Here is a 23828-nt window from a genome sequence, read left to right as displayed (position 1 = left end):
CCCTGAACCAGGAGTGCAGAGACACTAAACAACTCAAGCATTTTCCACCCAAATCCCAAAGATAAACTAACCCAGGCAAGATCAGAAGCAACACAGCAAGACTGAAAACTTCAGCATCTCCTCAATTCTCTCCTCTGCCACCCAGCCCAGTGGAACAAAGCCTCTTATTCCATGGATTTGTGACTTGTGATAGATGGAGTTTTGTGATGAAGGATTTGTGAGCCCAGCTTAGTGACCCTGCAGATGTGGCACTTCTAGTCCTTTCCCATGAGGTTCCCTGGCAGCAGGAGGCTCGAGGCCATGTTGCAGCCCCTATTTTAAATAAAGTAAATCTATATACATCACCTATCACACAATAAATTTTCTAATAGATATCACATGAAAATACCCACGCACCAAAACATCCTTGAAATTCTCATTTACTTATAGATTTGGTCCCCATCATCAGCTTACTTCACATACTCTTTGAAGAAATACTCATACACTGTATTTTTTAAGTGCTTTTAAAGATTTTTTCAATTTTTTGCTCCCACAAGCAAGCTGGGTATTTTCAAGCACAAGGACAATATTACAGGCCAACAGCAGTTTTTCTTTTAGCTTTGTGTACCTCAGCAAGAACAAATATAAATTAGCATCAACTGCTAGAATTAGTAGGAGCTAAACTACATCCTGAAAAGCTGCTCTGCACAGCAAATTCCAGGTCCAGAGCTGCTGGATGCATACTGGGAGCCCCAAGTGCTCTGATATAAACCTCATACTGGAGTTTATTGGTCGGCTTGGAGTCTATTCCTCAGGTGATTAAACCCATTCCAACAGCACCATCTGCTGTTACAGAAATAACTGAGGTTTCATCTATTGATCCCTCAACCAACCAAGTTCAGAGCTCTGCTCCCAGTTACAAATAACTTAAGACGTTTGCAGATTTATTCCTTCTTACCAGATTACTGTTAGGACTGAATGTCTCATTTTTAACTTTTTTTTTTTTCCTGAAGGACTCCTCAAGTACCTGTAACTGTCAGAAATGTATTTATCATGTGCTACCAAGGCAAAAGTGGTAACTATTCAGACAGAAAAACTGAGCAGCCTGGATCTCCCAGTAAGCAACATTAATATTTTCAACATGATTTAAAGGATAATTGATATGGCTAGCCAGCACTAAGGAAAATAATAACTAATTGGAAGAAAAACCTAAAATAGTTTTAAGGAAGGACAAAAAGAGACTCAGATATCTTAAAGCTGTTTCACAAAAGGAAAAAAAAAACAGTCATAGAGACAGACTGATGTTTGGGATTACAAAATAGACTTATAAATTGGGTTTATTCCCTCTTTTCCCACCAAAACCAGTTATTAAGCTTTGCTCGACCACTCTGCAAACTTTCAAGTCTTACAAGCCAGCTCTGCCTATTTACTTTAATAAATAATTACTTTAATAATTAATATGCATTGGATACAAATTTGCAGCTGGAAGGGTAACTAAATTTTTGTAATATCAACTTGCAAACCAATATCCTGTCTAATTTCAAGCTGCTGATGCAGTAATTGTGCAAGGATTTGGAGTCCAAACATAAATAAAGTTATAGATAAAAGAACAAAGTACTAAATAGGTGTTCAAATACATTAAGATGAAGTAGTTCCTCCTTCTCCTCCAAGTTACAAGCCGAATGCATCAATCAGAAAACACAGAATCCTGCTCCATGTTTGCAAATACAGTGTGCTTACCTTTTTAACTATTGGAGAGACATGCTGATTCTGCAACCTGCAAGAAGAGGAAATCCAGTCAATTGTTTGGCTCTTTAATAATTTGTGCATTACAAATAGCAACTCCTGACTTTGAAAGGGACACATTCATGATTCTCTAAAAATAAACAGTCCATACTACAGATACACACTCCCAGAGCCAAGTCTTCTGTAAACCCCTGACCATTCTGGACATTCCCAGTTGGAACAAAAAAATTAAAAAAGAAATGAAGACTCAAGATGCCTAATTCTGGGGGGTCAGAAAAAACATCCCTAAGGTACAAGCAGTTATGTAGCAGAACCCAATCTGCAATCTCTGCACCTTCTAGGAGAGGGGGTCAGGAAAAACATCCCTAAGGTACAAGCAGTTATGTAGCAGAACCCAATCTGCAATCTCTGCACCTTCTAGGAGAGAGGGTCAGCAAAAATGTGGTAAATAATGGTTTAAAACCAAAATAAACATCTGTGCTACCACAGCCAACTTTTCCTGAAACCAAATCCAGAATTCTCACCTTGTTAGATTTTTTTTTTTTAATTTAGATCTTCAGTTTTTATTTTTAGGGAGTGATTTCAATCCATATAAAAGGCCCCTCATACAACAACCCCCTTTCCAAACACCACTTCTTTGATCCCACTGACATCAGACTGCATTCTCCTGCAAAAGAGGAAAATCCCTCAACTGCCAGCAGTGGGGTGGAAAACAACTGGCAGATGTAGGGTAAAACACACGCCCCCCCATTCTTAAGGTATCTTCCAACCTAAATAATTTTGTGATTCTGATTCTAAGGAGGATACAGGATAACAGGGATGCTGTGAGCAATTTTATTTCCACGAGTAAGCACAGCTTTTAGACCAGGCACAGACAGCTTTAATTTAACAGACAACCTCCTAGTTCTAAAGCAATACTGATGGGGCCATAGCAGTGTGAAGATAAGACTATTCTAAAACAATTCCAAAATCACAATCACACAGCCCACGAGAGGGAGCTGGTACCCTGCAGAAACCTGCACTGAATTCAAGTTACACAGAGCACAGCTACACAACACAACTCAATAGCTGCACATCTCTTGGTCAAAAAGGGATCTGACATAATATTTAAAGTCTATAAACTAGCATATTGCATTGATTTGACCCCAGCTTTTAAGACATTTGAATTTCAACACTTCATAGTGGCATTTTCCAATAAAAATAAAAAGATCAAGGTAAATAAAAATACTACATTGGTCTTAGCATAAAGTAGGAAAAATGCCCAGAATATTGAGTTCAGAGTCAAAGTCCCAACCAAGTGTTCCCATACTCACAATAAAAACTTCCAAACTCTAGGAATATGAACTATAAATTGAGTGTGATGTGAAAATCCAATATTTGGGGCAACAACGACCAAAAAATGTATTTTAAAAACAAGGTTTTGATAATTCTCTTCCTATGTAAGCATTGCTTAAAGTTACAATTAATCCTGAGAAAACACACTGCTAATAGTTTTTATATTAGTATATCCTTGAGTTAATTTAGATTTCACATTATCTTCCTTATACACAACATTACTGTAGTCAATAATTCCCTAACAAACTAAAAACAACCCATGAAAATTAAGACTTTAAGTTTACCACTGAGCACTAAAAGTTCTTAGATATTGACAGGTGCAGTGAATTTTACAGTGAAAGAACCATCCAGGGTTAACAACTAGGAAAAAAAAAAACTTATCTTAGTAATTCTTTTTGTTATACTGTGAGCAGTAAAGACAGGTGGAGGAAAAACCGAGACTTGTGACACCTTAAACCAGTAAAAACTCTAAATAGCAAAGAAAGGGAAATACCACTATGTTATAAACGCCAGGAACAAGGCTCTGATCTTCAGCATGTCCTACCAGGCTCTGTCCAGTGGCAAATGGCTATTCTGAGGTTGTTCAAGTCATGACATGCTTCCCTAACACCTTCTGCAGGGAGAGCCTGCCAGAAGGGGCTCCTCTAGGAGCTCAGCACTTGGCCACAGTATCTCCATACTGTTACCTTGCAAAAAAATTCAATAAACCAATTCTTTGTCCCTTACTAGTGAGTTAAAGTTACCCTAAAAAGTTCAGAAATATATCCATGATTTTTCCCAGGGCAGCAAAGGATACTTGAAAATCATATGAAGAACACAACATGTTGGCTAATTAGGAATATTTTCAAATATTGACTTTTTAAAGATCAGCTGAAAATATTTTAAGACAATGAGAATCAAAACAGAGATCTGAGGTACCACCTCAAGACATAAACCTGCAAAAACCACCCAAACACAAGGCAACAACACGGAGGCACCCAGCACCAGCCCTATGGTCAGGATAAGAAAAACACCACTTCCAATCTTTCTGTATTTACTTTCCTATTTATTTTATTTCTCACATAGAAAATGAAATAGAAAAGTAATCTGTTGAGGCATCTCAACTGCTGATGCCTGACAAAAACCACAGGTATGTTAAATCCACTGTAGAACAGTTGGTTGGAAGGGCCATGCCATGGGCAGGAACATCTTCCAGTAGCCCAGGATACTTCAAGCCACGTCCAACCTGGCCTTGGGCACTTCCAGGGATCCAGGGGCAGCCACAGCTTCTCTGTGCCAGGGCCTCAGCACCCTCACAGAGAAGAATTTCCTTCTAACACCTACTCTAAATCTCTCTTCTCTTAGTTTAAAACCATTCCCCCTTTCCCTATCACTACCTGCCTGTGCAAAAGGCACTCAGGGAATGTGAGAAGGAGATGCCTTCAAGCAAGACTTTGCTCCTGATCCCAGAAAACACCAGTGTGAGGCTCCAGTAAAAACAAGAGGTTAAGAAGTGTTTGGACAGTGCTCTCCAGCAAAGGGTGGGATTCTTGGGGTGTCCTGTGCAGGGCCAGGAGTCAGACTCCATGATCCCTGTGGGTCCCTTCCAAGTCAGCATATTCTGCGATTGTCACGTTTTTTCATACACCAAGTCATCAGTCTTCACCATAAACTGTAAATGCAGTTCAACAGCACAGCTACAGAACTGGGTTTTCCTCTGAAAACATTTTCCATCTAAACATGAAGAAAAAATCTTACTTCAGTTTATCAGTCTGAATTAAAGAAATAATAGCCCAAATCCAACCCACATTTCCTACAGCCTTTTTGAACTGCTCATTTAAAATTCTGAAGTAAATTAAGAAAGACTAGCAACTGAGCACCACAATGAAAAAAAAAGTTTAGGGAAAAAGGACATATATGCTGCAATTGGAAAAAGAAGTACAGTTTATACACAATGCAAGCTGTCAAATGCTTCTCCTTCCCTTGATATAAAACAAACTCTTTTGGAACTCACAAACAAGTACACAGGATACTGAAACAAAGTTCACTGACACTTCAAAGTCTATGAAAATTCAGCAGCTATTAAGCAACAGGAATCCACGGATAAAATAAAAAAGAGAATGCTACTCCATCAAGTATTATCCAAGCTTTTACTGCAGCAAACAAACAAAAGTATGTTCATAATTTATTCTAAAACACACAATTAACAGAAAAAATGTTGAGGAAGAAAGATAGTAAAGTATTTTTCAAACATTCTCTCATCAAAAAAAAATTTCACATATTTGCATAGTATAAGCAAGAAACTCTAACCTTTAATTTTGCCATCTCTTATGTTCGAAAAATCATATTCACTGGTGTACTGGTACATCTGGCATCCTAAAGCCTCAATACAAAATTTTGATACTGAAACAACATTATTTCAAAATCAAAGGTTTTAATGCCACTCCTCTTTTCACAGGATCATCCCATGGATAAGAGAAGTTACCTTAGAAGAGAACGTGATTGAAGCCAAAGGAATCATTAACATGAGCAAAATTACCATAAATGTCTTCAGGGGAGCTTAGGCTTTAATCTTGTTGTTGATGTTTTCACTATAGCTAGTGTTTAAATATTTACATTACTCATTTAGCTGCTTTAAACATTAGTCAAACTGTAACAGTCCAACAGTGCAACCTCCAGACTAAGCAGCAGCTTTTAAAAAGGCAACAGAATTTAAGAAGTCAGTTGTAATTTCTCTGTTCGGTATTAGTTGTTTTTAGACCACAACTAAAAAAGAAAAAGAAGTTCTTTTTTACTACAGACAAATTGTAGACAAGAATTTAGGCTACAGGAGCAGCAGAGATAGGACAACCCACCCATCCCACCACACTGACCGATTCTGACACTGGAAGATGCCCCACTTTGGAGCAGATGTTGCTGCAGCAACTTGATAAAACTGCTGAAAGCTCTTCTCAATGCTACAGTGATCAACCAGGGTTTCCAGCTTAAACACATTTAAAAAAATACCTGTAAAACTTCCTTCAAGCTTGCTCTACATATGTACAGCACCTACAAGAGGAATGCAAATCTTTCTTCCTTTGAACAGCAGCAATATTCCCCAGCCTTCACAACAAGGCAGATTTCATTGTTTTCAGTCCTAGGGCAAAGATTAGATGCATGTGAACACTTTGTACTTACCATTACTCTTCAGAAAAATGCCTCAGAAATCAATGTTTAATAAAAGATGCCAAATAATTATCACTCAGTTTAACAGGGCTCAAACCCAGGAGATTATGTTGTGCATTGAGGATGTGTGAGTATCTTCTCTAGCTGGTACCTGGGAAGTCACTCTCCACAGTCTTTAAATAAAGTTTATTGCTTCAGGAGTGCCAGAAGAAGGCACTTTATTCCCAGACCTCTGCTTTTAAAACAGGTTGGGATGGCTGTGCCACTGCCTCCAGCCTCCTGGTGTGACAAGAGATCGCTCACAAAGCTGGGAGACAGACTGGGAATTAGCAGTGGTGGGATGAAGTGTGCATATTAAACCATACCTTAAGTGATACACCCTTCGCTGGGAGCTCCCAGACCATGCCTACAGCCTCAAGAACCAATGTAATTTATTCCTGGATTTAAAAGCAGGACACCAAGAGAGGCCAAGTGTTACCTCCTCTCAGCACCTGACGGAAGACGAGTGACATGACAGAGATTTAAACCACCGCCCTCTGCTGAAAAGATCCAAGAGGCAGACATTCCACACACAAATCACTGCAGGAAAAAATATCTTATGCAGCCCAGACAACAAATTTCTTCAGTTTTGTTCACCAGAGGCAGCTTGACTGCAGTATTGCCCTGAGATGAAGATTAAACAGAGAAGAGGGTGCTGTAACTTCAGTAAAAAGAGTTCAGCAAGGTAAAATGTACAAGCTGGAAAGGAGGCTTAACACAGCCACTGACTGTGCACATTTCATACAGTCTCAGAATGGTTTGGGTTGGAAGGGACATTAAAGACCATCTTGTTCCAGCCCCTGCCGCCAGTAGGGGACATCTTCCAGGGCAGGAACACCTTCCACTATCCCAGGTTGCTTCAAGCCCCATCCAACCCACCCTTGGACACTTCCAGGGTTGGGGCAGCCACAGCTTCTCTAGGCAACCTGTGTCAGGGCCTCTCCACCTTCAGAGCCAAGAATTTCTTCCCAATATCCCACCTAATGCTGCCCATTGTCAATGGGAAGCCATTCCCCCTTCTCCTTCACTCCAGGCCCTTGCCTGAAGTCCCTCTCCAGCTCTTCTGGAGCCCTTTCAAGCACTGGAAGGGCCTCTAAGGTCCCCCAGAGTCTTCTCTCGTCCAGGTGAACACCCCAGCTCTCCCAGCCTGTCCCCAGAGCAGAGGGGCTCCAGCCCTTGGAGCACCCTCAAGGCCTCCTCTGGACCCACTCTAACTGGCCCATGCCTTCCTTGTGCTGAGGAGCCCAAACGTGGACACAGCACTCCAGGTGAAGTCTCATGAAGACAGAGGGGGAATTGTGGATTTATCCTTTGACTCCCATCCTCCAGCAGCCTGCAGCTCACCAACAGCTTCCCCCATGGGAGATACAGCACAAACTGCATCTGCTGTGCACAAAATGCCAGAAAGCACAAACTACACCAGGGGGAAAAAAATAATGGATTGCACAAGTGCACCCACCAACAGCCTTTTTACCAGGCTTAATATTATTTTTAAAATAAATGTTATGCAAGTAACGTGGAAGAGCTTTCGAGCTCTTTATTCCTTTAGCTTTAACATGCTCCTTACAGGAACTCCATGTACAGGGAATTTTAAAGACTGTGAAAAAAACCTGAATCACGCTGTTTTCCCAAACAAAGGACTGGGTTAGCTGGAAAACATATTTCCAGGTCAGTTGTTTTCTTGCTGCTTCTCTATGGATATTCATTTTGTGCTCTGGGCAGAGTTGGAGACTGCAGAGGAGAGATGCAGGGATGGGACCAGACCACAGCAAGGACTGGGCACATAGTGCTCTCACCCCACCACACTGGACAAGGAAAAGACACCAAGTGTCCCAGTGCAGCAGGAGGCCAAAATAACAGTGGCAGCATCTTAAACTGAGTTCTCTTCTCCACAGGGGCCCACTCTGAGGCTGTCCCAGAGAGGGAGCATGGCAGCAGCAAGCTAAACTAGAAGCACCCCATGTTTGTGACTCAAGCCTCACTGACAGTCTGCATCTCCATAGTGGTGACTTCCAGGATTTTGGTATCTGTCTCATCCCTGCAAGGTTTTAGGAAGAACAAGCTCCTGGACTTCTAAGAATATGAAGGTGTTACATTTCACTTTTACAGTCACATTTCTGCTTTTCTCCTACTAAAATATGAGCAGATTTGAAGAACTTCAAGCTAACTTTTGATGTACCTTGACTTTGCGCCAGCCTTTGAGATCCTGGAAGCCTTTCTCAGGATCTGGCCTGCAACTGGCTGTCAGGGATCTCTCCAACAGAAGACTGACTCAAACTGCCCCTTCCTGAGCAGTTCCTTGAGTTACTCAACATCAAGTTACTTTATGTTAACGAAAAAAAAAAAAAAAACAAAAACCCAAAACAAAACAAAAAAAGCCCCACCACCAACCACACTTCTGGTGTAAAATCTGAGTGCCATCAGCGCTCGGGTGTGTGGGCAGAGTGTTTGCCATCAGAGAATATTAGACATTTTTCAGCCACGTTGCACAGAAACGGGACTTACCACCTTCATATTCAAGTAACTGTAATAGATCCCAGAGTTTGACAAGACAAGCACGGAAAACACCCAGAAGATTTTGGATAGGGCAGGAGAAAAGCAAGAGAGAGGGAAGATGCTGGCATGACCAGCATGCTCAGGACTTGCGGTCTACGTTACTCACACATGGAATCATAGAAGCACTAAAGTTGGAAAATGCTTCTAAGATCATTGAGCCCAGCTCTTAAGACAGAACCTCCATGTTCACAACTGAATCATGGTCCCAGGTGCCACATCTACACCTTCTGAACCCTTCCAGGGATGGTGACTGCACCACTGCCTGGGAGCCTGTGCCAGTGCCTGGCCACCTTTCCAGTGAAGAAATTTTTCCTACTAGTCAATCTAAACCTGCTCTGGCACAACTTGAGGCCATTTCCTCTGGTCCTGTCACCTGCTGTCTGAGAGAAGAGATCTATCCCTACCTGGCTACAACCTACTGTGAGGGACTTGTAAGAAGCAATAAGGTCCCCCTTGAACAAAAACCACATCAGAGGGTAAATGGACCAAAACTTGGAGTGTATGAAGACTCAAGACTACATCAGTTTTCATGTATTCCCCCCAAGGGCTGAGATGTTGGGAGGTAACTCATACATTAATTTTCATTAGCCTTTTTGAGTTCAGATAAAAATTGAAAAATAACAAATGATGTTAGGTTACCTGAAAAGCTGAATATTAAAGCTGCTCCTGATAGCCAAAGGAAACAAATGGGAGTTGAAATACTTACACCTATTTTATCTACTAAGTTATTTGCACAAAATAGCCCCAAAGAATCTCCCAGCAAGACAAACCTGAAAATACTTAGAGAGGAAGAACTAATGAATAAGTGATGAAAGTTGCAGATCATAGAACCCCAGACTGGTTTGGGTTGGAAGGCACCTTAAAGCTCATCTCATTCCAAATCAAACACCTTCAACTATCCCAGGCTGCTCCAAGCCCTGTCCAACCTGGCCTTCAACACATCCAGGGATGGGGCAGTCACAGCTTCTCTGGGCACCCTGTGCATACATGACCCTGCTCAACTTTGCTACCCCTTGCAAATCAGCATCACATCCAAGCAGAAGGCAAACAGAGAAGGACCACAGGGTGACACGTGGCACAGGGAGCTTGAGAGAAGAACCCTAAAGAGCTGCTCAGTCAAGAAGAACAAATCAAAGCCTGACTGTACAAATACAGGAGAAAAGGGAAATAATTATCAGTCCTGGAAAGGAGCACTGTACAGAATCAACGGCAAGAAACAGCCTATGCTTTTCAGGCAGAATTGATACATGCTGCAAATGCTGGCAGAGCAAGGACACTGGATTAGCCCCAAGCACATCTACCCCTCTACAGCCCTCAGAAAGCACATCTGGGTGGCCCCAGGCAGGCAGTACCCACCACCAAGCAGCCAGGAGCTGCAGAGAAAGGATGACAAATCCAAGAGACACCAGCCTCCACCTGGGACTTGGGTGAAGGACTGAAGAAACCACTTGCCTGGGATTTTGCTGGACACCAGAGAGTTGTGTCTTCCCTGCTCAGCTGTATTTCCACTCCAGGCAAAAGAGGAGCCACCCAAGATACCTGCTGCCATCCTCCCATCTCACAGGGCACACACACACCTGGACCAGCACCACCACATCCTTCCCCTGTCTCTGCTGCTCCCCACACCTACAGCAGCAGCACAGGCATAAGGTGCAAGGATGACACCACCAGAGAAATCCCCAAGAATTTAAAACAGCAGCAGATTTCCAAGGAGACCAGCACTGCTTCTGCACAGCCTGTGATGCACTGCTCCAGGTAAGAGGATGGAAAATCCCCATTCCCCTGGCACACCAACCCAAAGGAGCAAATAATTCAATACAGAACATTTCCTTCAGGTTCAGGACAACAAAACCACAGGGAGAAAGAGCCATTTAATGCCATCAAGAATAGTTAAGAGAGCTCAGCCACAGAAGCAAAGAGCCTATCAGTTCACATGCCAAAAACACTCCATGTTGAGTGCAATTTGGATTATGAACCTACTTTAGTGACCTTTTACTGTAGTTATTTTTAGACTGAAGTTTTTATTCTGGACAAAGTGCTGAAAATAAAATATTATACATATGCATGTATCTTTAATATATGCACATACTGCATGCATTTTCTGTGAAGTAAAGAAGCAGCTACTGATTCAGAAATGCAGGGAGTTGGCTGTTCTCTCAAGGATAACCTATGCACTGTGAACATGCACTTCACAAGAAACCAAGTCATAGCTCTGGGAGGTGAAATCCTGCAATAAGAACATCAGCAGCCTCCTAAGATAGATCCAAAAGTCACTTATTCAAAACTACTCCACTGCACACATACTAAAGTAGTATTCACCAGCAATGCTGCCAGGACAACTGCTGGAGCAGAGGTGTTTGCATGCATTTTAAGTACCAATGGATGTAAAAATACCCACTAATACAATTTTTGTATTATTTTATATTTTTACAATTTATGTCCAATTTGGACTACAGCAACATACCAAACCTAGGCAAAAAACACCAGAAGACAGCAAGGAAGGTCTGTGACCCAGGGAGATGCAAAAATACCCAAGCCAAAGCCATAAATAATACTGAGGAGCTCTGCTGCGCTGAAAGCTACCAGCAGAAAAATTCCTTTCCCTACTTTCTACCACAGCATTCTAAAAGCTATGACCTTGAAAATATTGGCTATTTCTCTTCAGCTTTAAAAGCAGCCTGCTTCAGCTAAGCTGTCCTACAGATCAGGTGATGCTCTGGCAAGAGAGCAACAGTCAATAGCCATATTCCTCAACAGAGCTTTTATTACAATAATCAAATGTACTTCTAGTTCCTTCCATACTCACTGAAAGCCATAAAGAGCAGTTACTCAGAAAATGTTCTCACAGCCATTGGGGAACCTCGCTTAAGTCTGGAAAGCAAACTTTAAAAGAAAGCAAATCTACTGAACAAAGGACTGAAGAAAGAAGATATTGAAAGGAGAACAAGCCACAGCTCTTCTTGGGGTTGTCCTGTGCAGGGCCAGGAGCTGGATTCAATAACCCTTGTGGGATCCTTCCAACACTGGCTATTCTATGAACTCTGAATTTGAAAAAGGCTGAAAGCCAGCAAGGACATCCCAGATGCTGAAAGAAGCTGAGGGTGTTTATATTCAGGCTGCCCAACTGGCCCCAAGAGAGTCATGGCCCACCTTCAGGGGAGCTCCTGACTGAGCTTCTGTCTGAGAAAAAGCATACAAGGAGGCCAAAGGAGATGGAAAATAAGCAGAGGAGTTGGGAATACTACCTAGTAGCCCTGGGTATTATCTGGGCTGCAAAAAAAAGCCAGCTAGTCTTCATGATCTGAAACACAGTGATGAGAGAAATGAAACTACAGAGTTATAGGAACACTAGCTAAATTTACTGAAGTTGTCTATCTATATCCATCATATATAATAATATTTTTTAAATCTATGGAATATAATTTGTACAGTGTGTTATGTAACTGGGACGTGGCAGGAGCAGGAGGGCAGGACGAGCCTCCTTCCCTCCCTCCCAGCAGCACAAGCTCCCGCAGCCCAGCGGCCCCGGCCCCGCTCGGTACCACGGAGAGCTCCCTCCCTCCTTCCTAAAATGGAAAACCAAAGGTTTGACACCAAACAATCGCTCCCCCTTCCAAGCAGAGGAAAAAAAAAACCAAAACCATCTCACAGACTGTATCTGAGGAATTTGTACGCAGAAAAAGTTCTCTTGACAGCACAGAAGTTATGTGCATGAGGAACGATGCTGCTGTCCAAATATATGAATAAATTACCATCTTGGCAATAAACACAAGCCAAAGCTCAAAAGAAGCATTTCATTTCCAGGCAAGTTCATTCATAGATCTTACTAATAGTGAACCTGATTCCTTTAGGAACTCAGGAGCAGCAGAAGGAAAAGCATATAAGAAGATTAGGTTAATACTATATTTAAACATATGTAAGGACAGTGAATGAAATTGTGATTATTCACTCATTTAATTCAAGAAAAACAACCACTTACTAAGAATAGCTTTCAGGGGATAAAAGAAGATAAACTAGACTGCACCAGGGAAAAAAACCAACAGAGCTACAGTAGCACTCACTATCCCTCGTTATCCACATTTGTCAGCACTGCAGTCTGGGGAAATCAACTTGGATACAAAAGCATCAGCAGAGACAAACTACCCAAAGGTTTCCAGACTAATGCACCCTTTCCCCCACTTGGGAAGCTTGCCCATCTCATTATCATCCTCATGGAAAACAGCAGAGTTGCATTTAACGTAACAGATTTTCACAAGAGTTTCAAAGACACGAGAAAAACCAGATTTTGCTGATTTGATGGAAGGACCTGACAGTCCTCAGGAAATAGAGGCAGGGGAGCTCCCACCAATTCCAGCATGTATGGTAGATTATGGAGTGAAGTCAGGATTTTCTCCACTTTGACAAGAGCTTTTTCTGGGAGACTGCACCCCTTTGGCAGCGCTTAGCCAAAAGCACAGGCACACACTCCCAAGCAGACCTTGCTGCTTTGGCTCACATCAGCTGTGCTTTTCTGTCTCATGTTCTGGAGAGCTGCTAATTCAGTGAAGGGTCCCGATTTAGCTTCTTATTAATCAAACTATGAACAGACATTAGCAACAGAAGCACAATCCAATCACAAACTTAGAGGCAGTGGACCTGCCCCTAGAGCTGATCTCTGCACTCACCGTCCTCCAAAGGGAGCCTGTGCAAGCTGTCCCACCTCAAGCACAGAGGTGGAGACAGGCAGGATTGTCACAGAATCATGGAATTATCAAGTCTGGAAAAGACATCAAAGACCATTGAGCCTAACCAGGTCCACCACTAACCTATGATCCTGCGTGCCACATCTACATGTTTTTGTAGACTCAGAAGCATGTTCCCAACTCCAATTAAAACACTGGCATACACACCCGAGCCACAACTGCCAGGATCACTGGTTTGAGTTAAGCATTAATTTCCAGATCCTCTTTGTTATCAAAACAGAGTATCACATGACATCAAACTGCAGAACACCACTTGGCACTGGTGAGCGGCGGGAGACAAAAAGCATCTGTAAAAATATCACTACAAGAAGGTCTGTATAATACACAGTAAATCCCAGGAAAGCCTATCTGCTGCCAGCACTGCAAGGATGGTTTTGCTGGCTGTAGAAGTGCTTCTAAACCAAGAGAGGGGCTGCAGCCCCAGAGAAGACATCAAAGCCACCACAGCTGAGAAAATACAAGCATCGTGCCACACAGCTGCTCTGAAAAGCTTACAGGTAAAAAAAAAAAATCAGGACTATGCTCTAGTCCAGCTGGAAAAGATTACTCTGGTTCAACAGAGAATAACGATTCTGAAGTTGTCTGTGACTCCAAAGCTGTGAACAACACCCAGACTTTGTGCAGACTGCACAGGCAACAGGTCCAAGGGGCTGCAAACCTGCACAGAGTCAGCATCCAAGAGGTGCTGCTCAATCCGCTCACAAGTTTTAGCTACCAAAACTACCAAAATTTAAGGGAGAAAACCACTATTTGTCTTCCAGGTTCAGAAGCTATGGCAAAGGAGATCTCTCCCTACTTAATCCACCTGGGTAATTTCCATACTGTGGGAAACACCCATACTATAAAGTGCCTTCCAGGCGTAAACTTGACCAAAGGCTATCACGGTTATAAAAGTAAGCACCCAACAAAAGAAGTTATCTCCTCCTCCTTTGATGTCCCAGAAGGATCTACTCGTGCATATCAAGAGCAAGCTTTAAAACCTGGGCAGTGGAGGAGGGCTATAAGCCTGGTTCCCTCACAGAGCCAGCTTTATTACGAGTTTCTCCCAAACAAAGCACAGTTCAGCCATCGGCTTATATTAATTCTTCTCATTTTTCAGATATTTAAATATACCAGCACTGATCCTTCAGCTGTGAAAAACATGGCAACTCTAAGGCCAAAAGCAGCATTCAAATGTGTTATCTTAGTCCAGTTTCGATCAGAATGTTTTAATTAGAGATACTGTGTTCTTACTGGGAGCCATCTAAGCAGTTTGAGTTGTTTTATTAAATACTTGGTATCTGTGCTCAGTGTTTGAGGTGAAAAATTAAATCATATTCCGATATAGAATGGCTTCTGAAAACAAGGTTTTATAAAACCTGCATCTAAAGAAAGTCAAAGGTATTTTTCCCTCCAATAGTTTTCCAGTAGATCATGTACAAATATTAGAGCATAACTAAGCAAGGAAAAAGGCAGTGAAACCTTAAACTTAGAGGCTCCCTTGCTAATAAAGTTGAAGAGCTGACTAAATCAACCTAAATCAAAATTTACCTCATTTTAGACACACTGAGCACTTTCAGGAGAAGCCTTCAGAATGGTAGAGGCAAGTATTAACTACCTCTGCAAAATTCAAAACCTACACACACTAAATGAGAAAAAAAATACTCCTGGTTGAGGTTGCCCCACAATTCCTATGTAAAAACTTCATATTCACATTACACATGACAAATGAAAGAAACTATGGTTTAGCGTACACGCTTATCTCTTTTTGATCAAATTTTAAACAGTTCATCTCTTTTCAGAGTTGATATGACAAAACTAATAGCAGAAAGGAGGAGCCAATGGTAAATTGAGTTTGGAACAAAGACTAATTGACATTGGTATAGTAGTCATACATAATTTTACCCAAGGCCCATCATAAAATTGTTTATGCAATTTAAAAGTACCATAATAACAAAAGCACCAGGAAGTAAAGTAATCAGAAAATACCTTCTGCCATGCAGCACCAAACTCACCCCCAACTGATGAATATTTCTACTTTAAATTCAAAACATGGTATCTTCCTCACATGTTTTCTCCAAATGAGGATACTCAGGATACTCTTCACCTTACCTAGGTCCAAGAACTCCATTCTGTTAAAATCTCTTGAAAATTAACTAAATGCAAAAATTCCTCTGCAATCTGCTGAGCAGCCCTTCCTTTTGCATCTCTGCCAAAAGCACTCTGCATGGAAAAATCCTGACCCCGGTGCTTTCCTACACCTATAAAAGGACATTATTCCAAACAACTGCAAGAGCCTTTACAGGGAAATTTAAAATCTTGGCTGTCTCCAGTGTGCTTCAGCCCCCAGGGGCAGGGTGAGGGACCGTACCTAAATCTTTTGTTTTCTTCCATGACCTATGATGATGCAAGATTGCTCCTTAGATCACTCCTCTCCGCTTTCACAAAGGAAAACAAGGGATACTTAGGAAAATAAGGACCTACCTTTTACTGGAACTACTTATGAAACTTGATTTCCTGTTTCTCTCACTACCACAGAGCTCCTCTGATGTCCAATAATATTTGCACTCCAGCAACAGCTCTTCTTTCAGCAGAGCACTCATCTGAGTTTTCCTTCCTCACAGATTCTTGTGCTCTCAGAACTCAGTACTTACCTGTAACAAATCCACTGTCTTGCCAAAAGTGATGGACTTTTCAAGGTGCTGACCAATTTCATTCAAGGGCACTAACAGTGTGATGCCAGGCAATGGGAAATTGAGCTTAGAAGCACAGGAAGATAGCCAGAGTTCCCAATAAAGTCATTTTTTATGAAGGAATCCTGATTTAGAAGCACAGACAGCTCTCAACCACAAAGAGTCCTAACCCCGGAGCATCAGGGAAGACATTTCTCCAAAAGAAAAGCAAAGCACCCTTCCTCTTCAAGCACATAAAGCTTAAAAAATAATTTTAAAAATAACTAAGTTAAAATAAAGTGTAAAGAAGGAACAAAACCCACAAAGATGAAACAATAATATAATATTTATAATAATAATAGCACACAGGAGAAGCTCCTTGTCTCAGAGCTCCCTGGCACTTCCACAGATGCTCAGCATCACACAGAAAAAAAGCTCACTAACAACCAACTTCCACCAACACACACAACTGAGGAAAGCAGCCCAACATTCCCAAGCCCCTGTAAGCAGGTGATACTCACAGAGGAGAGCTCTGGAATGAGGTTACAGGCACAGGCTGGCTGTGCTGGCAGCAGGCTGCCTGTGCATTGAGGGGACAGCACTGAGTCACAGCCCTGGGCAGGCAGCACTGACTCAGCCCTGCACTCCTGCTGGGAACAGAAGCTCAAGGTAACCCCGGCAGCTTTTGTGGAGGAGATGGATTCCCTTGGCTTGGGGACAGACACACACCACAGCTGACCCACAGGCAGAGAACAGGAAAAGATCCTGAATCCCTCTGCAACCAGGCATTCCTAAGAGGATGACTGTACTGAGCATCCTCTGATTTCCCACAGTAATAGCAGTTACATTAATTTCTTTGGGGGTTTTTTTTACCTTAATTATTACTTAAATGGACTCATGTGCTGCCGCTTTGGTCAGCTACAGCCCCAAATACTCATATCTGGCTCCTGCTAGCTCCCACAGCCTGCTGATAACCTCTTTAAGGACTTAAAGTGCAAAAACAACTATTTCTCATACCTACTATACAAAAAACATTCACTAAAAGGATTTAAAAAATGCTAAAAAGCAGGAAAGAGAAAAAAAAAACCCAGCCACGCTGTCTCCAAACAGGAAAGAAACTTTTGCTTTAGAATGCCATTTCACTTGCTTATATAATCACTTCACCAAGGTTGTTTTTTGGTTTTTTTTTTTTTTTGGTCAGGCAGCATTTCTACTATAAAAGGTATTTCCTTTAAAACCAAGATACATAAATAACAACATCCACTGATAAATACAACCCAAACATACAGTTTCAACCTTCAGTACTTAAACATAAGCTGAAATCCACACTGCAGCAGCTGGATGGCTTGAGTTTCAAACATGCCACGCACCTACCGGCTTCAGAAGCTGCAGGAACAGCAAGAGCTCTGGTCTCTCTTCATCAGAGCAGACATCCTCTGGCATCCAAGCAAAGACTCCCAGGTTCCTGATTTCAAATGCAAGAGCCTAACACCACCATGATTTCAAATGCAAGAGCCTAACAAGGCAATCACTGCATGCACCTGGGGACAACCCATTTCAGCCTCACCTGAAACCACCCTGGCACCAACACCCTTGCAGCCAGGGAAACATTCCCCACCTGAAGCACAACCAGCACTGCCATCCCCAAAACCTCCTCGAGGAACAGGTGACACTGACACACTGCCTGCTGAGAGGGCATGGCACACTCATGGTCTGGCCCAGGGCTCTCTCACAGCAGTGTGGCCCATCAGACAGGCAGAATCTCTGACTGGGAACAACTACAGGCAGCAGTCTGGGGTTTGCCAAGTGTAGGCATGAGTTTGCTAAGGAGTAGCAGAGCCTCCCTTGGTCCCAGTCCCAAACTGTCTGAACTGGTAAGCCCAGCCATTTAGGCTTTACTCACGCAAACCAGAACATGGGTGGCTTTTAAAAGAGAAAAAAGTCCCATTTAGTTATAATAAAAGTTTCCAGAAGACCTTTGTGCTCACAGCAAGCAGAGGCCTGCCACTGAGGGCTTATGGAACTGCATTTCCATTCCCAAAACACAGCCCACAAAAGGGCACTCAGCTTCCAACTGAGCAGATAAATCTGGCTAACTGGGGGCAGTATCAAAGTGGGCTGGGGTCTGTGAGCAGTGTGATCAAAGCTATGAGACACTCCTGTTTCCAACACTGAGCACAATGGTACCTTCTCAGAAAACACAGAGCAAGCACTCCTCCTGCTGAAAAAAGTTGTCTGTTTTTTCTCTCTCGAGCTGAGGAGCCAGTGCTCCTCAACGTCAGCAACACAGAGAAGCCTCAGCCAGCATGCTGGCTGCTGAAAACAAACCCCAAAAAGCACATGCACGTGAGAGGCTGGGCTCTGATAAAGCACCCAGCAAAATGTGAGAACACTCCTCGTGCCACCCCCGCTCCTACCTCCTGAAAGCAAGAACGGTGTGCTCACACAGCTGCACCCTGGGACACTTGGAAGGCATCCCAGGAAGGAGCAGCATAATTAGGATCACACCCGAGCTGCTCTGTCCCTGTGTCACAGAAAACTGAGGAGTCAGAGCACAGATGAACGGGGCTCTGTGGTGAATTCACAGGGGGCAGTGCCTCACAGCAGGGCTGGTGCAGTCACCTGGCAGAGCCCACTGCTAGTCATCTCCACCTGGGCATGGACTGCATGGGGAAAACCAGGACTGCTCAACCTTGGGAAGCTTTTCTGTGCAGCTGTGCCAGCCCTGAACAGCGAGGGTTACTGAGCCTTGCCTCTGGTCAGTGCATACAACTGCACAGTGTAAGGGCCAAGAAACATAGCTCACTGCAGAGGAAAAAAAAAAAAAGTTAGAAGATTTGGCAAAACCCCGAAAGGCATCTATCTTGGACATCCCAAAAGTAACAACAGTCATTCAAGATATGACTTGTTTATACTACGAGGCTCATTACACAGAGCCCTGCCTATTTTTAGAGGTAGATATTGCTACAAGTGAGTGCTAGATAAATCCAAACAATTATTTTAAAGGGGTATTCCATCACTAATTATTCTAAACATCTTGTGCGTCCAGGAAGGTTGGCCTGCTGCCACTCTCCAGCATAAAACAGCTCCAAGAACAATGCTCCAACTTCACTCTTGGGAGTGACAGAGTAACTCACAGAGCAGGCAGGGTGCCTGGGAGAACCCAACAGCTCCAGTAAGCTCACCAGCACTTGGATAAAATAAAAAACAGTAAGAAATGAGACCCTAATATTGTTTATTCTTAAATAATACATGGAGTTGGTTTTTCCTTCATATACTATCAAAAAAAGTAGATAAAAATTTAAAAATTAAGAAGAAAACACTTAAGCCTCAGCCAAGGACCAGCATGGCTGATGGTGGCTCATCCATCAATTCTGTGGTTTCACCAGCCTGAGTGCAGAGTCCTGAACGCTCTGTAGACCTCTCTGCCATGACCAGTGCTTCCCTCACCTGAGTCCTGAGAGGTGCAAGGTGAAGATGGGCAGAGAGCAGGAGCAGCCCAGGCCAGCAGTACCCTTCGGGCACCAGACAGGCGCCCTTGGGAAGCTTTTTATCTGTGTTTTTTTAGGCAAACCAGACTTTGAAAAGCACAACCACAGAGCTCACGGCTGCACTTTTGCTCCAAGCACACCACAAATCCAACCAAATCCCAAAGGAACAAGGAAACCCACCGGGGGCCACGGCAACAGATGGAGAAAGGCTGTACCGGGGTTCGCCAGCCGGGAGGGAAAGGCGCTGGGATGTGCAGCCGCGTTTCACGCCCGAGCTGCTCTCCAAGGACGCGCCGCCTCCCCACTGCAGAGGGCGGGCGGCGGTGCCAGGGGCGGCCGGACCGGGCGACGCCGGAGGAGCAGGGCGAGAAGGGAACACCGGGAGAAGGGCAGGGCGGAGGAGTATGGCCAGAAGGGAGCACCGGGAGAAGGGCAGGGCGGCCGAGCCGCCCCCCGCGGCAGCGCCTGCCCCGCACAGGGGCTCTGCGCTTCCCCGGCTCCGGGCGGGCGCCCTGACGGGCGGCCGGTGCCGCTGGGGAGCTGCCCCCGGCTCGGGCGGCCGGGGCCAAACTTCCCCTGGTTACGCCACCCCCAAAATGGCCCCAACACCGCCGCCGCGGCCCCTGCCCGGGGGAGCCCGCCCGGGCGCCCGCCCCCCGCCGGGAACGGCCGGGCCCCGCTCCGCGCCGCACTGCGCCCCCGCACCGGCACCTCCACCGCGGCCCGGCCCGCCCAGCCCCCGCCGTCCTCAACAGGTGCGGGGCGGCCGGGCCGGCAACCACCGGCACCTGCCACCGCGTCAGGACCTGGACAGGTCCCGCGGGGCGCTCCCGCCCCGCCGCCGCCGCAGCCAGGGCTCACCTCTGTCCGCGCCGCTGCCCGGGCCCCGCCGCCGCCGCCGCCGCCGCTCCGCCATGCGCGGTCCCGGCCGAGCCCCGCGGCGGCCCCGCTGCGCCGCCGCCGCCGCGGCTCCGTGCGCGCGCCGCCGCCGCCGACGTGCAGGCCGCGCCGGGCCCGCCAGCGGCGCGAGCCCCCGCGCGCGCGGGGGGCGGAGCCCCCGCGGGCGGCTCCGTCATTCCCATTGGCGGGGCCGAACGCGAGCGGGGGGGGGGCCGAGGGCGCTCGCGCGCCCGCGCGCGGCGGTGATGGCAACAGGGAGGCGAGGGGCGGGGCCGGGCGCTGGGAGGAGCGGCGCTGATTGGGCGGGCGGGGGCGGGGGGCGGGGCCGACGCGGGGGCGGGGCCGTGCGGTGCACGGTTCGCGGCCCCCCCCTCCCCGTTCCCGCGTCCGCAGCCCGTCCCGGGCGGGCCCCCCCGCACCCCGCACCCCGCACCCCGCACCCCGCACCCGGAGGGGTCCCGCACCAGCCTCCACTGCCGGGACATCCAGCACGTCCCACGGGGCCCAAGGAACGAGCCTCTGCCATTCCAGCGTCATCCTGGATGCGGTGTCCGTGTCCGAGCGCATCCCAGCGCGCCAAGATGAGAAGGCCAAACGGTGTTTTCTGGAAGGGTGGGAGATAGGCACCCAAACACCGTCAGCAAAGTTCATCAGTGCTTCCACCGCGTGTAAGGCTCCTGATATGTGTTAGGGTTTCAGCCTCCTGCGGAGCAGGGGATCCGAAAAGGATTAAATAACTGCGTTAAACCTTGGCTGTTTGTGGCGGCAGGCTTGTGGCCACCTAGGGAGCAGGATTCTGACCTGCTTTTGCTCTTGACATAGAATCCCAAAATGGACTGGGTTGGAAGGGACCTTAAAGCTCATCCCATTCCACCCTCCGCCACGGGCACCTTCCACTATTTGAACCAAGCCCTGTCCAAACTGGCTGGAACACTTAAAGGGTGGGACAGCCACAGCTTCTTTGGGCAGCCTGTGCCAGGGTCTCACTACCCTCACAGCCATGAATTTTGTCCCAAAATCCAACCTAAACGTACTCTCTGTCAGCTTAAAACCACTGCAGGCCGTTGCAGTTTAAAACACCTGCAGGTGCTGAGCCCAGCTCAGCCCGGGGGATGCTGCAGGACACAGAGGAATGCAATGCTGGCCTTGCTCTCCCCAGTTTTTGTGGCTCAGGATCTTTACCCCACCAGGAACTGGGATTCAGGCTTGCAAAAGCCGATTCAGGCTTGCAGCCTGATATCACTGCTCATCTGTGCCCTTCAGAGCGCTCTCATCATGTCCCAAAGTCTCATTCCCGGCCACAGTTGACTACAGACACCAACTGGTCAGAGAAATCTTAACTTTCCCAGCTTTCTGTCCCTTTGAGGCTACCTGGCTGCCTTTTCAGTGAAGGAATTTTTCCTAATATCCAATCTAAACCTCCCCTGGTACAGCCTGAGGCCGTTTCCTATGGTCCTGGATATGTGCTGACACGTGTTGCTGCATCACCCACCTTAGCATTGCTAAATCTTCGTGCTGAGGACTCTGTGTGCTTTCTCACTGTTTCTCCAGAGCATTTCGGTGGTGACACCCACATTACCATGTCCCTTCAGTGCCCAGCATGGGCTCCAGGTGCAGCACTGAGAGGCTCGTGGCTTCTTCCTTCTCTCCCAGTTCCTGGTGAGGCAGAGATCCATGCAGGCAGAGGGTAAAGAGGAGCAGCACAAAAGCCAGTGCTGGGAACAACAACCTATTTTTATACTTCCTTCTCTCAAGGCACCGCCCTTCGCCTCTGCCCTGCTCAGGAGCAGCAGGAAAAACGGGCAGGCAGCTTTTGGCTGCTGATGCCTTCACCTCTGGGAATGCCTTGGGAATGCCTGTCTGTGTTTTCTTATCCCATTTTACACTCAGGAAATGTAACACTAACTACTGCATTTTTCCCCCTGCCTTAGGATCAGCAGTGAAGCCACGAAACAAAACCAGGTTCCTCAGTTCCTCCTCTGTGTCACCAAAGTGGTTGTATCCCACCAGGATGTTGGGAAAGTCACTGCCAGACACAATCCTGTGCTGTGTGCTCTGGGATGATCCTGCCTGAGCTGGGAGGTTGCACCAGGTGACCCCACTGTGGTCCTTTCCAACGTGTCCCCAAAATGTGGCAGGGACAAGGCTGGGGTGGGAGGCAGAGCATGTTCCCAGGCTCCTTGTCCCACTCAGTGGATCCCACCATGGATTAGCTGGCCTCCTGCCACTGTGGAATGAAAGGGGCTCCCTCCCCAGACAGCACTGGCCTTGCTGAGCTGAGCCACTGTGACTCAGCTGCTGGTGCTTATGAAACATCACAGTTTTCCAAGTAATTCAAACCTTGGTGTGGGTTTTTGGGGTTTTTTTTTTATTGGTCGGGTTTTTTTGGCTTGGTTTGTTTTCTGTAAACCCACTTTAATAAATGAATGGCTCTTTAACAATGGCTTTTTCATCCAAGTCCTGGGAAATTGGAAATATTAAGCAGTCACTTGTAGAAGCGAGCACGGCGCATTTCAAACTCCACAAGTCAAAAGCAGCTCCACGGTTTCCACACTCTGACAGTGATTTTCCACCTCAGGGAAACCTGATTTGCAAACTTGCTCCTTGGGGTCCCCACATGTGCTGAACATATCCCTGTGTGCTGGTCCTGGTGCACAGTTCTGCATGGATTTGGATGGATTCTCCATCCCATACCCACCGTACTGGAGACACACCTTGCATCCAGCATGCCACTTCCTACAGACCTACTTCTGGAGTCCTTAACCTCACCTGAGGATGTGGTGGACGCACTGCCAGACCCAGCACCTCCTCCACCATTCTGTGCCACCAACCCAACAGAAGCTGCATCCCTGAAAAGCCCTGGCAGCAGATTCCAAGCTTAGGAGTTTCTCCCTGCTGTCGCCATATGATCCTCAGCGGGGCAGCTGCCAAGCCTGGGGAACCTGTTTCCAAATCCATGCTGCAGAAAGGAGGAGGGAGGATGTTTAACCCATTTCCTTGCCGAGTGGCAGGCTGGCAGTGCTGTGGAAGGACAATGGCATTGTCACCAGGGTGGTGGCTGCTGCTGCAGGACAACTGGGGAGCGCAGCTGCCTAATCAAAGATGCAGCTGCTTCAGAGATGGTGTGAAACAGGAATTTTTAAGGCCAGCACATGCTTCAAGGCAGTTTGGCAGCTTCTCTTGCAGTAACCTGCTTGTGTAGACCCCTGAACAATGCTGAGGTGTGTCCTCATGCCTACACAGTG

At 45.9% G+C, this 23828-nt stretch overlaps 1 protein-coding gene across 1 annotated transcript in view; it reads right to left on the bottom strand.

The window, feature by feature from the left end:
• ADARB1 (adenosine deaminase RNA specific B1) overlaps nucleotides 1–20596 on the bottom strand; it is a 61206-nt gene extending 40610 nt beyond the window's left edge. Inside the window, exons 1-2 of the mRNA XM_030952455.1 lie at nucleotides 20545–20596; nucleotides 1720–1756 (exon numbers count right to left, since the gene is read on the bottom strand). The gene's annotated coding sequence lies outside the window, so the exon portion shown is untranslated. The remainder of the gene's footprint in view (nucleotides 1–1719; nucleotides 1757–20544) is intronic.
• Between the last annotated feature and the right edge of the window lie 3232 nt (nucleotides 20597–23828).

The sequence above is a fragment of the Camarhynchus parvulus genome, chromosome 7 (assembly GCF_901933205.1).
Source record: "Camarhynchus parvulus chromosome 7, STF_HiC, whole genome shotgun sequence".
NCBI classification, from domain to species: domain Eukaryota; kingdom Metazoa; phylum Chordata; class Aves; order Passeriformes; family Thraupidae; genus Camarhynchus; species Camarhynchus parvulus.
This window is presented reverse-complemented; position numbering and strand designations above follow the sequence as displayed.